Below are 16,466 nucleotides of genomic sequence, written 5' to 3' on the forward strand. Positions count from 1 at the left end.
AACTGTAGATTGTGACCCACATTGCTGAGGTGTATACACACCAAACCATGCTGTGTCATGTGACAGGTCACTGGAAGACCTACATATGACACCCCTGCACAACTACTACAGAGTCTTAGCTGCCTGGCAACCATGTCCATACATTGCAGACTTGTCAATACACCATGACCCACATGACATTGATGTACCACACACACGAGGTGCACAGCTGACGGTGATGTCCTACAGCAGCAAGGGAAATGTACGGTATCTGTGGCCTGATGGGGTGTCAATGTCTATGGAAGCTGTACAGGTGACTACTGTCATGCTATGACACAGTCGTAATGTTCAACACATCTTATACGGTCGACTTACATGACACCTCCACTAGCTGTGCACAGGCTTTTAGGATGTCCAGTGTACCACATCAACTGTATAATCAGTCAACTAAGGCTATAGTTGGACCATGTGTGGACAATGTGCAACAGGGTGTATACACATCACATCTACTGTGTGGCTACATGTCTCTGGCTATACTCCATGGCCATGTGTGAACATGTGTTAGCCAAATGTTTGTGATGGCCATCTATCTCACATGTCTGTGTAGTCCCATATGACATCCACCCATAGATGTCAGATATGTCACTGTCCACAGGGCTATGCAGATAACAGGTTGTATGTTTGGTATGTGGGGTTGCATTATGGGATAGTGTGACAATATTTTAGCCAGAACACTACATGTCTGGGACATGTCAGATGGCACATCACAATGTGTGCGCCCATTGCAGGGGCATATAACACAATGGTGACTCCTATGGGCTGCCCATATCCCAGCTCACTGTGTGGTACTGTTTGCGTACCACACATGTGTTGTTCCAATGTATAGTACAGATGCCTGCATCGAACAACACCTCCACCGTTGTATGCACAGCTGTCCACACATGTTGCAATGACAGATACTGTGGTTTCATGTCGGTGTTTCATTCCGTTTGTATATATTGCACATGGGTAGCCAGTGTGAATGATGGGAGATGCCACCTGTATATCGTGACTGGACCATACATCGTGTGTACATGTGTTAACTGGCCACATGGCGAATAGATATATGCATTAACATGCCCAATACTGATGACAGTCTCACCTGCAATGGACTGATGTCTGTGCGGCACGCCAGAGGTACCTGTATAGGAGCGACACAGCAGTTTGAACATTATCCATGACTGTATGACAGCCACAGGGTGCACTGTGCATGTTAACACATTCGCCTGTACAATAGCATATAGTATGCACATGTGTGCATACACAGGGTAGCATACTGTAGTATGCAGCATGAGTGTAAACATACCTTACATATGATGTTACATTACATATTGTACAGTGACACATGCAACTAAATGGGATATAATAGTGATATGTGCAGTAATGACTTACCAGGCAACTCCAGGCTCATTGGTTGGGAGACACCCATCTCCACGATGGCAGCTAGTGTTTGTGGATGCTGTTCTGAGGGTGTCCCCAGGCTGGCCAGTAGCTCCTCGGTGTGTGTGAGTGGGGGCTGGGTTGGTAGCCCACCACCTGTTCCACCTTGTTCCCTGGTGATTGCAGTGGCACGCTGTTTCGCATGTCGTATCAAATCCATGCAGTGTCTGCACACCTACTGGTAGGTGCGGTTATGGCCACCCACATCATTAACCCTCCTGCGAAGGTCCTGCCACAGGTCATCGCGCTGCTGGGCATGCTGTGGCACATGACTGAACAACACCTCATAGTTCTCATGGAGGTACGGGATGAGGACATCATCCTCCTGCTGGCTGTACGCTGGCAGGCATGAACGAGGCATTATCTGGAAGACATAATGATGGCGACAGGTCACAGTATCACAGAGCTGTACAGAGATACAGCTGCACATACATTTGTATTAAATCTAGTACATCTGCACAGTTATCTTTGCAAATCATCATGACACTGACATGACTGACATGTTTGTGTCACACATGTAACACCCATTATGCATTGGATAATATCACCATATATGTGTGTCACCTCATTACATTGTTCATACTCCATGTGAATGCTGTCTTGATGTGGGCATGTCTGTTTGCCTGTACTGGTGTTCTTACCTATCAGCACATGCCTGGATGTGTCCACAGTGATGCTGTTGATCTTGATGCTGTGTATATGTCACATATCAACATATACACTGCCTTAATGGACATGAGCAGTGACAATGCACACATACGCACAGAACATTTACATGCATGTGTTTTGCCATATACATCTACACAGCACTGTACAGCAGTTCAACATCCTGCCACGGATCACTTGTGTTGCAAATGTGATAGACATGGGACAATGGCTAGCCAATGACCTCTTTTTTTCTGGATGAAAAGCCCTTAGTGATGAGGTGTGCCACTATGAAGGATTTCCTGACTGTTGTGACGATGTGGTTATCGAAGGTGAGACCACTGTCCACCTGTGTCCCTAAGTCTCTTATCACACTTTCGGTGTGCTGCCAACTATGTGGTAATTCATAGGTACATGTTTTTTTCCCAAAGGGGATAACTACACATTTCTTGGCAATACAATTAGTGAATAATTCCAAAAATTAAGAGTTTCATATTTTTTATTGTTCAGAAAATGCATGTTGATACAAACCCTGTTGTTCTACGAACTTAAACATGAATGAGGGTAATATTGATGAGCTCACATAAGAACATTACAGTCAAAACATTGCCTTTCTCGAGGGCACTGGTAAAAGCCTAGGAGCACACATTCACCAACTGATGCTATTGTATATATTCATTATTTACATTCTGTGCAGTAAACACCAAGTATCTGTGTCAGTGCAATATATTCATTGCATACCTTTTGTGCAATGACCACCAAGTATTTGTGCCATTGCAATATTCTTTAGCAGTTGGCTATGCCTTCACATCAACATTGGGAAGCTCATTATAGAAGATTGTTAGCCTTGGAAACCAGGTTCATCATTAATTATAACACTATATTCCCTTCAGGTATTAACCTGGAGGTGAATATTAATATGTGAAGGTGATGCTGATAAAGCAAACTAATTTTTGTTTTCACAGGAGTTTGTCCAATTTGAAGCATGTAGTTAAATATAAATATATGTTGACTATAAATTATAGTCAACATAGTGTATAAAGAATGCAAGTCTGGGAAACGAGGTCACAAGCATTTTTAATGGTTCAAAGTCACTTTAAATGAAAATGGTTTGTGCAATGTCTATAATTGGTTAACATCATGTGATGTAATATAAATAATGTGCTGTTAGTGTAACAATTTATCCCTTGAAGGCTTTTTAGCCAAGGTACCAGGAGACACCAGCAAAGTTTTTTTTTTTGCACTTTACTTTTGAGAGTCTTTATTCTTTTGTGTCTTTTGTATTCATTCATGGTTTGAGTTTGGATTTCTGTTTTGATTGGACAGTTAGGATGTCCATTAGAGTCTCATCAAGAGCAGCTGTTTTTTCATCCAAGGAGGGGAAGGTGATCGTGTTTCAGTGCTGGATATGTGGAGATTGAGGGAAGAGAGATGTGCAGTGGATGATTTGTGGTCCCTTGGTGGTGCAAATGTATAATCTGCTGAGTCTGAGAGACTGGAAAGGTTGCTGGTAAAAGGAGTGACTTTGTTTTATGATACAAAACTGTTAGATGAACATCTGACAACAAAATTAACTCCTCGTGGTCTCAGAGTTGATCAACTTCGGGGCTTTTGAATTTGTGGAAGATGAATTAGACCTGTTATTAGAGGAGTGGAAGATGGTGTCACTTGCTTGTACCATGGCATGGTTAAAGATTTTGGTCAAACCCAATGGCAGGGCACAAGAGAAGTTTCAGGCAGAAATACTGGGGATGCAAGAGGAGCTACTCAGAAGGGTTTCTTGTGACTGTTTTGCTGACAAGATGAAAACCATCAGGGGTTGAATATCTAAGATAGAAGGAGAGGTAATTTCAAGAAATAAGCTTAAGCTTGAGAGTGATTCTAAGGACTACGAAAATAACTTATTTTTTTCTTGGCAGAGGAAGCCCAAAAGGGCAGGAATGTTAATCAACAGGTTGGAGCGAATGCTTGTGTAGCCAGAGACCCATCTATTTCATTGGGGGAAACAGCTTCCAGCAGCAGGAAAAGCATCTAATTTAAGGATTTAAATGAGGAAAGCTATGAAGGCACACAGAACCGGCAATGGAGCATTCCCCAGCAAGCATGAGGGAGAGGCCAGAACTGGCAACGGAACATTGGAGGCACTGGGTCGCAAACATGAGGGAGAGGCCAGAAGTTGCAATGGAACATTGGAGGTACTGGGTCGAACAGCAGGAGAAGGAGAAGATAAATGTTAATGTGAACTTTGAGCCGGCCATTTTTTGGAGGGAAGGAGTTGAGCCCATACAACATGACGAACTTGGACATTTTGATATCATTAATTCATCCAGGTTTGAGATTACTGATAATGCTAAATTCTTGTTAAATAAGGGTATAAAATTTGTACCTACTCAATTTCCCAGCCTAGCGGATATATTGCTTGAAGTTGGATGCTTTTGTAGAAAACTGAATTTAGCTATATTTTTTAAAAAAGAAAATACTCTGGGTAGCAATGTAAATGAGTTGCAACGGGAGTCTTGTGGGGGAAATGGACAACATTGATTCTGATGATTCATTATTAAATCTATCTGTATATGAAATATGTTTACAGATGTTAATAATGTAGAGATGTGTTTATCAGATGAGTCTGAAGAATTTTATATCCAGGATATGGTAGAAGTGACGGATAGCAACAAAAGCAATGATGATGGGGGGGGAGCATTTGTTAGTGGATATGGAATGTTAACGGTTCCGCCTGTCTCTTATGAAAGCCATTTTGTTCCTCTGAAGAATACTGTTGCTATTAATGTGTTTGAAAAGACATTGGGCCAGATTCAGGAAGGCTTACACGGAGTTCAAGAGTAGTGTAAGCCTCCGTGTAAGCCTCCTGATTCAGCAACAGCCCAAATCTCCGTGTAAGAGACAGCTAACACGTCTCTTACACGGAGTGGGCGTGGAAATGCTCAATACCTCATTTGCAGCTCCAAGATATGCAAATGAGGTATGTGAGCGATCCACGAAGCCCAAACCAGTCCGTGTAACGGACGTAGTTGCAGAAATGTACTCAGCTGACAACTGAGTACATTTCTGCAAATTAAAACGGAGCTATGTCAGCTCCAAATAAAGGGTGCATTTGTTACATTACATGCCAATGGCCAAATATGTGGCCATTGGCATGAAAGTGTTGAAAAAAGTTATATAACTTTTTTTTCACGGATTTATGTGTTTAATCAGAAGCGCACACCCGCAAACGGGTGCGCTACCTAAAACTGAAAACCGAAGCTTATAAGCCCACAATTGTGGGATTTATGTATTACATGAAATGTCAATGGAGGGACTTGCAGAGCAAAACAATATGGCCTCCGCTTAGTGGTTGTCAAGGAGGGAAGCTCCGTAAGATATGTAACTAAGCATTACTAGGCAATCCTATGTAAATGAGGCTTACAATACTGAATCACACTGCCACATAAGTAATGAGCACTTTCTGAGTCGTGTAAGAGTTAGAGAAGGGGAGGAACAGAGTAAGAGGTAGGTGACATCATGGGGAAGGATAGAAAGAAATGTACCAGATTGGAGGGCAATGTAAGGTAAGAGATGACAGACAGACATCAGGGAGGGAGGTGTGTCCCAACAGAACACTGGGAATGTCAAGAAATTGAGGGCATACGCCATCCCTACACTCTAAGTTTCTTGAAATATGCATGCAGCGCTGCGCTGTAAGGCAGGTTCTACTTGTGGGAGCGTGTTGCAAACTGTTTACAACGGTTTGCGCTGGCGCACGCGGTGTAAGGCAGTGTGCGCTGCTTTAGCATGAATCAGCCTAGCTAACACCGTAAGGATGTGTGCGCCGCTGTAACACCGTAGGGATGTGTACACGCTTAAGTTACTGTGAGCGTGTGTAAGCCGGTGTGCACATTGCTCCCCTCAGGAAACAGAGAGGAAATAGGAAACAACCAAAATACAGGGAAACTGCCAGAAGATACTACTAAAGTTAATTGGTGGAAACAATTAGAAGCAGGCAATTACACAGGCAGACTAGAAGCCCAACCCAGCACTTAAAACACAACAAAGAGCAGTGCAGGCTGTTTCTCACAAGAGATACTGCCAGAAACTAAGCTATCAGAGTTGAAACCTGAAAAAGCTGAACTCAGAGCAGAAATGCTAGGGGCTGCCATAGCTGTTATAATCAGACATAGGCGAATTGCCGAGGGTGGTGATAATGCAGATGCTGACAGACAACCCAGAGTGAGGAGAAGGAGAAGAGTATACAGGCCTAGGGTCACCTACCATGGGTTACATGAGCTGGAGATAGTAGAGCGCTATAGAGTGGACAGAGAGCTCCTGCAGCAGATTGTTGAGCTGTGCAGGCCACGCCTCACACACAGAACCAACAGAGGGGAACCCATCCCAGTGGAAACCAAGGTATGTGCTGGCCTAAGAATACTAGCAACAGGTACCTTTCAGAGACCAACTGGCGATATGATGGGGATATCACAGGCATCAGCCTCCAGGGTACTGCACCAGTTCCTGGATGCCATGTCACCACATGTCAGTGATCATATATATGTCCCTAGTGACCGTGAGGTTGTGGCCAGCAATATGCGCCTCTTCCAGCAAATAGCGGATACCCTGAGGTGCTGGGTGCAATAGACTGCACGCACATACGCATCAAGGCACCAGCTGGTGAGCGGGTAGAGTCTACATTAACCGCAAGGGATACCCTCCATCAACTGCCAGGTCGTGTGTGATGCCCAGGGCATAATAATGAATGTGTGTGCTGGCTGCCCTGGTAGCTACCACGATTCCCACATCTGGCATCTGACGAGCTGTACCAATCATTTGCCAATGGGGACTTCCCACACGGACACCTAGTGGGGATGCTGGTTATGCACTTGAGCCGTGGCTGATGACACCCATCAGAAATGCACACACACCAACAGGAACGCCATAATGAGGCACACGCACAAACACGCACTATCATAGAGCGTGTGTTTGGGCTGCTCAAGTCACGGTTCCGTGTCTGGACACGCCTGGTGGAGCTTTGCAGTACACACCAACTACATGTACCCAAATGATCATGATATGTGCTATGCTACATAATATGATCCCGCGGAAACAGCTGCAGCAGGACCAGCACAGGGCTGGGCCAAACATCCCCCCACCATTGCCAAGGCCACCACAGGCAGGGGGTGACTTGGAGGAGGAACAACCTGACCTTGTCCCAGTAGGCAGAAGGAGGCGTGCCCAGTATGCCCTGGCCTTGGCAAAGAGGCAACGATAGCACATATGCTTGGTCAGTAGGAACACTGGGACTGATACCCACTCTGACTCACTCATACAGTAACAGGGATGCCTAACATGACACAACCTGCTTCCAAATGTACAGGGAGTGTAGTATGTGCATCCGACAGAGGCAGCCCTGCAGCACCATCCGAGGTATGAATGCCATGTGTTAAGTAATGTAATACCATGTATCATATGCACACCTGAGGACCATGACTAACATCCACCCTCACCAATCATAAACCACAAAACACAAACCCACCTCATAGCTATCACAAGGGATAGGAACCTAGATGTAATGCTACCCAATGCCAAAGGTATAAACAGCAAGATGTGTGCAGTGTAAATGCACACAGTATAGGGAATGCACATATCAGTGCTGTAATAGAAAACAGGGTCAAAGCGCACATCAGCACCCTGACACTACCAGGGTCACACCTCATACAGTGATGTACATGTGCAAAAACATGGAACAAGATACAAAATGAGGGTGACTACCAATAAATGGCATGGATAACCACACACCCCTGTTGTTACCACAACAAGAAGCAACATGCATTAGCCATGGTCAAACACCAATGGCTAAAACTGACTACTACTATATAGCTTGCTGCAGACCACTGTCCTAATAGCAGCAACTGCCCCAGGCCTATGTTCACAGGTTCACAGGTTCATACTAGGCTATCTGCCCTAGGGCATTTATAAGCCTAGACCAGAGTTCCGTGGAGTCTGCCGCACCTTCACTCTGACGGATAATTTGCCCATTATATTGCTGTGCCTCTGACAAGCAGTGATACTGAGGTTATCCCTGGGGCATACCTGCAATCTCCCATCCATTGATTAAGATCTCACTTGAACAAAGCCAGTGAGGTACTCAGCCTCACATGTACCAGGATGTTGTTCCACAGCATAGGGACTCTCTGGTTGAAGAATCTGTCCCTCCAGCACATCCTATTAATATCTGTGTTGAGGTTTAAATCTCCTGCCACTGTAGTTCTGATGGATGTAGAGGTCTTGAGGTGAAGCGGGTACATTAACTCAGGTTTGGACATGGCCTTGGATGTCAGGCACAGGTCACCTCTGAGCAGACGGTAAGTCACGGAATCAAGCTGGAATTCCTCCAGTCGGGCAGCATAAGAAATATGTTTGAGACCCTTTCTCCTCCTGTCGAGGAATCTGTGGGCCCATCCAATTGCCATAGGTGTCGGGTCATATACATGCTGAATGGGGCATTGCACTCAATCAATGGTCCAATGAGTGAAGAGTACAGGGGAACAATGACCTCCCTGGATCTAGATGTGAATCCCTGCATGATGAGGTGGGCAATGTAGAAGTTCTACCTAACTACCCTGGCAACGTGAGTGTCAAACAAAAGGTTACTCTCAACCTGGGTGCCCAGGTCCCTGATAACCTCCTGTGTGCTTAGAGGATTGCCACCTACATGGGAACTAGTGGTAACCTTGTTCTTCCCAAAGGGTACGGCTATGCATTGTTTAGTGTGTAATGTAAGGCCATGGCTCTGGCACCAGTTATCCGTGACTATGACACCCTTCTGAAGGATGTCTGTGTCAGATGGGTGTCCAACTATGGTTCCCAGTCTGCAGTCATCTTCAAACTTTGTCAGCCATAATCCTGCTGTGTTTGCTTGTACTTCTGAAAAGTAGATGCTGAGCAATAGTGGGCCCAGGACTGAGCCCTGTGGGACACCACTTGTGACAGTTGTGGAGTGTGACATGGCACCAGCAAGTCTGAACCTGTCTGTTCTGTCACGTAGCCGGTTTGCAACCCATCCTGTGATGTATGGGTTCACATTTTAGCTGGTGATGTTTTCAATGATACCCAAGTGGGTATTGTGTTGAAAGCCTTTGCCAGGTCAAGGTAGGCTGTGTGGAGTGCCTTGCCCTTGTCAATGGCCTTGGTGTCTGTTATGAAACAGTCAACCAAGTTTAAAAGGCATGATCTGCCCTCAACAAAGCCTAACTGGGTTGGATCTAATGTCTGCAAGTCCCCTATGTCCTCATCTATGACTTCCATTATGATCTTCTCCATAGCTTAGCAGACCCTGCTTGTCAAGCTGATGGGATGGTAGTTTCCGTGGTCGGTGGAGGCACCCCCATGTGAAGTGGGTCCACCATTGACATATGCCACTCCTTGGGAACATATCCTGACTTGAGGCTAAGATCATACAGCTGCCCTGACTGCGGGTTGAATTCTTGAGTGAGTTCATGGAGCACAAAACCAGGGACACCATCTGGTCCCATGGATGCTGCGCCCTTTCCCTTGGATAGAGCAGTTCCCACCTGAGCATTTGAGATGTTTGGGGGGCTACAATCCTCTTTCATACATATCTCTCCAGTTGTGGTGGAGGGGTGGGTGGAGCAATCTGCACTGAACCTGTCAGCCAGTATGTTGGCAATGTCTATAGGTTCAGTGATATTTACAGCATTCTGAGCCTATTCTGAGCATATCTGGGAGTTTCCTCCCAGGTGTGTAACGATCTATAAAAGGCCTCATTGTTGTCCCGTGAGCCCTTAGTGGGTTTACTCCCAATATTCGCCTTGGATGATTTCATGGGGAACTCAGTGTTTCACCTATATTGAGCAGGGGTGTCTACCCTTCCACGGATATCGCTTCTATCTTGTAGTACCTCCTTCCTTGTGTTGTAGTGCTTGTTTATGGCTGAGGTCCACCACACTGGACGCTTGCCTCTGGTACAACGAGTCTGTGTTTTGTTTGGGATTGCCTCATCCATGCAGTCTTGAAGGTGCTGGTAGAAGGCAGTTGTAAGTGATACAGTGGCTTGGGTAATGGTGTCTGCTGGCTTGGGGTTTTGAAAGAGACCACAACAGTCATTAGAAGTGTGTAGTCGGCTTCTGAGAGGTTCTGCACTGTGGTCTTTTCTATCTGGGGTGGAGGTGGGATGTGGACTTCCACTGAGAGTAGGTCATGATCTGATCTCACCAATGATGGGTATACCTCTGGTGTTGAACATTGTGAGCCCATGTTTGTGATGATGAGATCTACTATGTTGTCTCCTCTTGTGGGGATGGTGACTAGTTCTTCCATGGCATGTGAGTGTATGAACTGTAGGAACCTGTGGCTAGAGTGTTGTGGCTGTAGTACTGATCCCAGTCTATATTTGGATAGTTGGGATCACCCAGTGTGATGGTGTTTGCAGGTACATGTATCCCCGCCACTGTTTTCATGAAAGCTCTGTGAGGTACCTGAGTTTCAGAGGATGGCCTGTAACATGCTACAAACTTCAGAGCAGTCTTGCCTATGGTTAATTGCACCCGGATGGTGTACAATGCATCGTGTGTTGCCACCAACCATGAGGTGAGGGTGTCCTTGATGAATATTGCTATTGCCACCCCTCATAGTGGTAATATGTGTACTGCATAGATACGAAATATTGTGCCTCTGACTTAGTAGTGACACATTATGACCACCTTACATAATTGAATAATGTGACTATGCCTCTGTCCAGTCTGTGCCCCTGTCCACATGCAGCTGTCCAGATGTCTCTTGAAGAGAGTCAGTGAGGTACTCTGTCTAACATGAACTGGGATACTCTGCTAGAGTTTGAGATGCCTCTGAGTTATGACTCTGTCCCTTCAGCATGTCCTATACATGTATGTGCTGAGGTTCAAATCTTTAGCTCCCATGTTTCTGGTGGATGTGGATTGCTTGCAGTGGAGCATGTCTACCAAATCCTGATCGGACATGGTCTTGTATGTCAGGCATAGGTCACCTGTAATGTATGTGGTATGACACTGAAAAAGCTTGTTTTTAGTTATTCTGGAAGTATATGACATGTGTTGTAGATCCCTGATCGTCATGGTAAGGTACTTGTGGGGTCTCTCCAGCTGCTGCAAGTGCTGGTTGAGGTACATACCAAATGGGGCGTTGTATTCAAGCATTGGCCTGATAAGGGAGAAGTATAGTGGTACAATGACCTCCTATGGTCTGGATGGAATACCCTCCATGATAAGGTGGCCAAGATAGAAAGTATGTCAAACAACTTTGGCAACATGGGTGTCAAATGAGATGTCACTATCTACATGTGTCCCCAGCTGTCTGATTTGTTTCCTGTACTCATTGGGTTGCTGTCTATGTACAGATCTGTGGGTACTGTGTTCCTCCCAAAGGGGATGGCTACACATCAGTCGCAGTCAGTTTTAGGCCATGAGTCCAGCACCAGCTATCTGTCAGTGTGACGGCAGTCTGTAGGATGTGTGTGCTGGCTGATGTATTCACTATGGTGCCCAGGTTGCAGTCATCTGTAAACTTTGTCGGCCACAACCCTCCTATGTTTGCTTTCACATCTGAAAAGTAAATACCAAATAAGAGAGGTCCCAGGACACAACCTTGTGGGACACCACTTGTGACTGGCTTTGAACCTGACAAGGCACCTGCAATGTTGACATTATGGGTTCTGTTTCTGAGCCATTTTGCAACCTATGCTGTGACATATGGTGTTATATTTCAGCTGTTGAGCTTGTCTATGATGCCTGAGTGGGGTATTGTGTCAAAGGCCTTAGCCAAGCGCAGGTAGGTTGTGTGGACTGTGTAGCCCTCATCAACGGCTCTACTGACAGTTTCAAAGTAGTCAACTTGGTGCAAAACGCAGGATCTGCACTGTACAAAGCTGAATTGGGTGTGATCAAGGGTCTGTAGGACACCAATGTCTCTGTGTGGAAGCTCCATAATGACCCTTCACAAAGCTTTGCAGACAAGGCTGTTTAAGCTTGTGTGGTGGTAGCTGCCAGGGTCTGTGGAGGCATCTCCTTTGTGGAGTGGGACCACTGTTGCCGTGACGCCAGTGTTCAGGTACAGATCCTGTAGCAAGGCTAAGGTTAAATAGGATCTGCATATACAGGTTTATCTCCATCTGTAGTTCACATAGCATGCAACTGGGGATACCATCAGGTCCCATTGATGCTGTGTACTGCCTCTGCTGACTGCGGCTCTCACATGTACATCCAGGATGACAGTGAGGTTACATACAGCTGTGATAACACTCATGTCTTGGGGTGAGGGAGGGGTACATTGCACTGAACTGGTCTGCCAGGGTGTCAGTAATATCTGTCAGGTCCCTGGGATATAAGTTGTTGTGTACCAAATCTGAGCATATATGAGGGTTCCCACCCAGGCGACAGACATAACTGAAGAAAGCAGTGTGGTTACCTTCATCGTCTGTGGTGATTTATGTCCCCAAGTTGAACTTGGGTGTCTTTATGTGAGAATGTAGCTTTCTACTACTGCTGATCACAGCTGCCTTACATTCTGGAGATGTAGCTCTGTCTTGCATTAGTATCCTTCATCTGTTATACAGGTTGTTTATGGCTGGGGTCCACCAGACAGGCCACTTTCCCTTGGTGGTGAAGGTGTCATTCTCATTTGTGATTGCATGGTCCATGCTTACTCGGAGATGTCCGCATAAAGTGTCTGTGCAGGAGTCACCATTGTGTGTTGTGGTTTCCACTGGCCCAGTGGGCTTAATGGATACCATCTCAGTCCGAAGAAGTGTGAAGTCAGCTTCTGAGCTGTTTGTCACTATACCCCTGGTATCATACTAGCACTGACACAGGTGTAAACAATTCCCCAGAATCCATCAAACAAAATGGACATGCAGGCTTACAGATGCCCTAGGGGGTAGCCTAGTATGAACCCATTATGATACAGATTGTACAGGACACTACAGATAACCCCAAGGCTGTTGCAAATGATGGTAGTAAGCATGTTGTTGATTCCTGGATATGCTCCGGATCACACCGATATTACAAACAACATACCAGACACACACAGGTATGGCCAACAGACATCCTGACATGTGCAGTGCAAACCCCCCCCCATAATGCCAAATACCTTCCCCAGCAGACTGCCGCCTCCCTGACATTATGTCACCCTTACCACAGGGTAACGCACTCCAAAGAGCAGTGTACAACAACAGTGGGTGTTCTCAACAAAGGTGTCTCCTGAATGGATAGGATAAACAACCACCACAGAATCATGAGAGGTTTGGTCTGCACAGCTATGGAAAGGACCAGCATGTACCACAGACATAATGATATTGTGGATCTATTGACACCCGACCCTACCCAGTGTGGGTTTACAAAGTGCAGACCCCACCCCTAAACATGTGTGACCCAGTTGAAACAGTACTTGAAGTCAGTGATGAGGGCAATGTGGTCCACACAGTGTTGCCGGACCTTGCAAAGCCTTCTGTACAATACCCTATGTGTTCCGTGATAGATTTGCTCACCAGCTGATATATACACCCCAATGTCATGGGAGGGGTTGCAAACCAGACCAACGACAGAACTGACATGGTCAGACATGCAGCAGCCATGTCAGACTACAAACCACATATAACAGGCATCCCACAAAGCTTGGTCCTGGGACCTTCACCATCTGGTATATATGCCCCATAGGTACAGGCCAACAAGTAAGGACTGTGCTGGAACATGTTTGTAGAGGACAACAAGCCGCCTGACATATCTGATACACCAGCTGACACAAGCATCCCATAAAAGGGCCACATAGAAACAGACAGCTGGTGCCATAGCCATGTCAGCATGTTAAATGGTGAAAACAGTATAGTCAGCCTCTGTGGATAATCCAGTAAGTGACCACCAATTCCCACATAGGTGTCGCACCCATGACATTCCTAACATGTAATGCCAGAATGGGGACACAAGGTGATAGATATCCTGCATTGGACAAAAATGTGGCTGTAGGGTTAACAGCAACAATCCATATACCAACCTAATCATGAGGGTTATGACATCTAGCTAAGGGGAGGTCATTGTGGTTTTGCAGTTATCTTTCAGCAGCATTACAAATGACCACAACAGCGCCTGTGTGGTGTACCTCAGCAGATAGATTCAGCAACTGTAAAGTCCACAACAGTACCTCACCAGGAGTATCAAAGAGCTGGAACACATGTAATGTGTCGCCTGATTAAACAGAATGCAGTTACACACACTGCCATGGTGGCCACCCAGACACAAGCTGTGCCTGATGTAGAAAGCCATGTCCAAGCTGTCAGCAATGCACATGCCGTACCTTGTACAATGTGAATGGCAGGGAGATATGCACATGAGGGACCTGAACCCCAGCACTGACATACATAGGACAAGCTGTACTGCATTATCCATAACACAGAAGCCACCACCACGCATGAGTAAACTACCAGTACAGGTTATCCATAGAGTCACTCATTTATTCTACTCAACAGGGATCCTAACGAGTGGATGGGAGATGGTAGGTATACCCTGGGTATCAATGTTGTGTCACAGGTAGACAGAGGCACAGTATACAAAACAAGACATATGTCATGCCAAACTGCACTTATGATGTGTTGATGGACAAACACACTATCCAATAACCATTAGAAATGGCCTTGGGCACATCGGTAGTGTTTGCCAATGTACACCCATGTTGTGGAATACACTACTGCAGTTGGTTGAGGCCGCTGTAAGTAGTTCACATCTGAACATAATGCAACATGGTCAGATAGGTTCATAGGTTCATACTAGGCTATCTGCCCCAAGGCAGTTCTAAGCCTAGTCCAGAGTCTGGTTGCGACGCCACCCCTTATATGGAAACAGTACTGTGCCCATTAGTTTGACGTGCCTGTCTCCAGCAGTGACACAGTGACGATCCCCGGGTAAACCTATGATTTCCCATCCACAGGTCAGGATACCTCTTGAACAGAGCCAGCAAGGTGCTGTGACTCACATGGACCGTGATTGTATTCCACAGCATAGGAGTCTCCGAAAGTGATAAATCCACCCTCCAACATGTCCAATGTACATCCCTGCTACGGTGTAAGTCACTTGCACTATTGGTTCAGGTGGATCTGAAGATTTTGAGGTGGAGCATGTCCATTAATCCCTGGTTGGACATGCTTGCATGTCATGCACATGTCACCTCTAAGCAGACAGTATGTGACTGAATAGAGCTGTAGTGTTTCCAATCTGGCAGCATATGACAGATGTTGGAGACCCTTTATCCTTTGTTGGGGACATTCAGGGTCTCCCCACTTGCTGCAGATGTCAGGTGAGATACATCCAGATAAGGCAGTGTACCAGATCACCGGGTCCGATAAGTGAAGAGTACAGGGGAACAATGACCCACTAGATCTGGATGTGGATCCCTTCCTGATCATGTGGACAATGTAGAAGGTCCTACTAGCCACTTTAGCAATGTGAGTGTCATCAGAACAGTGACTGTCAACCTGGGTCCCCAGGTCCATGATAACCTTCCCTGTGCTTAGAGGATTGCCACCTATATGGTAGCTTGGGGTTACCTTGCTTTCCCTGAAGGGTATGACTACACATGTTTTGCAAGTTGACTTCAGGCCATGGCTCTGGCACCAGCTATCAGTGTCCGTGAGCCCCTTCTGAAGGATATCCGTGTCTGATGCACTGTCCACTATGGCACCCAGTGTGCAGTCATCTGCAAACTTTGTCAGCCAAAGTCCTCCCATGTTGGACTGTACTTCTGAGAAGTAGATAACAAACAATAGGGGCCAAGGACTGAGCCCTGTGTGAGACCACATGTGACTGGCATGGTGTCTGACATAGTGCCAGCAACTCTAACCCTGTGGGTCCTGTCTGTAAGACAGTTTGAAACCTGATCTTGTGACATATGGGTGTACATTTCTGTTGGTAGGGTTTCCTACAATACCTGAGTGGGGTATTGTGTTGAAAGGGTTTTCAAGGGCAAGGTAGGCTCTATGGACTGCCTTTCCCTCATCAATGGCCTTAGTTACTGTTTTGATAATGTCAACCAAGTACAAAAGGCATGACTTGCCCTTGATCAACACAAACTGGGACAGGTACAATGTCTGCATGTCCTCCATATCTTTCTTCATGAGCTCCATTATGATCCTCTCCATAGCTTTGCAGACTACACTTGTTAAGCTTATGGGGCAGTAATTACCAGAGTCCATAGAGGCACTGCCTTTCGGCAGACATGCACAACTGGACCCTAAAGAGGCTGTTGTGCACAGTATGGAAATGTAAATCAGTGATAGGACTAAAGCCCAGGATAATGTCCACCACAGTGAAAGTACTGAACCACTACACTATACA

This window comes from Protopterus annectens, chromosome 5.part1 (assembly GCF_019279795.1).
Source record: "Protopterus annectens isolate FY-2018-M chromosome 5.part1, PAN1.0, whole genome shotgun sequence".
NCBI classification, from domain to species: domain Eukaryota; kingdom Metazoa; phylum Chordata; order Ceratodontiformes; family Protopteridae; genus Protopterus; species Protopterus annectens.